The sequence below is a fragment of the Babylonia areolata genome, chromosome 1 (assembly GCF_041734735.1).
Source record: "Babylonia areolata isolate BAREFJ2019XMU chromosome 1, ASM4173473v1, whole genome shotgun sequence".
Classification (NCBI taxonomy): Eukaryota; Metazoa; Mollusca; class Gastropoda; order Neogastropoda; family Buccinidae; genus Babylonia; species Babylonia areolata.
The window spans coordinates 31,047,107-31,049,410 of NC_134876.1; positions in this window are offsets into that span (position 1 = coordinate 31,047,107).

Below are 2,304 nucleotides of genomic sequence, written 5' to 3' on the forward strand. Positions count from 1 at the left end.
ACCACACCCACGATTCTCTCTCTCTCTGTCTCTCTGTCCCTCTCTCCAGGCATTCCAGTTGCGATCGGTAATGTCTTCATGATTGCTGAACTCATTAGGATTTAGATTATGATTATTAGTCAAATGCAGATACTATATTGTTGTACACTGTTTACCCCATTCATGAGGGGCAATGGCCTTATATGAATAAACCATCCATCCATCCATCTCTGTCCCTCTCTCTCTCTCTCTCTCTCTCTCTCTTCATCCCGGGGGAATGTGAGCGGCTGTTGTGTTCACACGCTTTTCGTTTGCTCTGATAAACATCACTAGTTGTGGCGGACAGAGACAGAATTATTTTCCCAGTTTTGGCAGAACAGATTGTGGATAACCATGCCATCTGCTGCTGCCGACATTCAAGCTGTTTGTGACAGATTTTTTGCCGGTTTACGTCGGTTTCGTGTTGAAAAGATTTTTTGATTGATTGTTCATTACTTTACAGGGATGCTTATCCGTCAGTATATTGTTGTGTGGAGGTTTGAATGGCAGGACAAGTAATTTTTCCCACCAGTGCCAGGTGCTTCAGGGGAATTCGAGTCTCAGCGAAAAAGTAACCCAGTTAGTATTGGTAGATGTTCTGAAGACTCTGTTCTCTGACAATTACGGAAAACTATTGTTCAATATGTGTACTGCAGTTGATTTGTGAGAGGCACATCTTACAACTATTAATAACATCAGTGACAAACTGTACAGGGAATGGATTACTATCACCAACAACATTAAGAATGAATTACAGTGTTTTTTCAAGTTAAGTTCTTCACAGTGAGACTGATTTCACGAGTAATTTTCTTAGATGCATTTACTATGCCAGTTGTCTTCTTTCTTTCTTTTTAACATGCATCTTAATAGTAGATAACATCGCATTCCATAAACATCCTCCCGGCAGAACTGATAGATAAGACTAGACTTGAAAATATCGACTCTTTGGACTCGGAGTGGCGGCACCATAATCGTGGCAGTGGATGACCACGGTTTGGGTTGGTTACTGACAGATTTACTTCTTAAAGGAGAAGCAGTACCATAGATAATTTTTAACATAAATTAAGAAGAGACTTGTTGTTTAAGTCAGTTTCGACTCAGTAAATGGAACAGGATATTCATCTCTAAGGCTTGTGCCGTAATCAATTATCGCCGGATAATGAGGATTATTTAAGAAGCATTAATTTCAGTTACGGACTATCGCCTGTGTTCAGTCAGTCGAGAGACAGACAGGCAGACAGACGGACAGATCGAAGGAACGAACAAACAAATTGTTTAGGCGGCCGTTTTCGGTGCCAGAATCATGACTGAATCAATCTATATGATTGTGGGCACTCAACAACGAAGAAGAAGAATTGCTTTATTCAGATAAAGGCCAAAGCCCCTTACCGTGTGAAGGGGTGTGGTATAAGTACAATGAAATACTGGAATTATAGCTGATACCACAGTTACAGGTTATCAGTCTAACTGAAAACATCATGTATACATCACCGGGAAAAGAAAACTGGATGTGGATGTCATAATATTCAGCCTTCTCAAAGATTTGTAAATAAAGATAGCGAGTCCATAAAGAGTAGTCTCATTTCTAGATGACAACAACACATTTGATCTAAAACTGCAAAGGTTACTTATTGTTAACTTCGATCCAAGGTCAAAAGGCCGGGGCAGGACAATAGCGGCGATCGGCCGGAGAGAGAGATCGAGAGATCGAGATGATCACTCGAGAAGATCGAGATCACAAACGAATAGTCAATTTTCAGTGTTGCTTCATGCCAGTGTCAAAATATGCCAGTGCCTGCGCGCCTATTTTGCCTCAGTGAACAGTGATTGAAAATGAGTAAATTCCAGAATACCCTTTTAACTCAGTTACGAATCTCAGTGACCGAATTGCGTTAAAGTAAAGAACGAACGAACAACACACACACACACACACACACACACACACACACACACACACACACACACACACACAGGAGAGAGAGAGAGAGAGAGAGAGAGAGAGAGAGAGAGAGAGAGAGATGATATTTATTCAAATAAATATGTATACAATAAATCTATGTAAACAATAAATACATACATACATGTACACACACACACACACACACACACACACACACACACACACACACACACACACACACACACACACACACACATATATATATATGTGTGTGTGTGTGTGTGTGTGTGTGTGTGCACAGTTTTTCACTTTATAATGACAGTTTTTCGGTAAAAAGATATTTGAAATATGGGCAATAACGCTATTGATTTCCGGTCCAAAGCAGC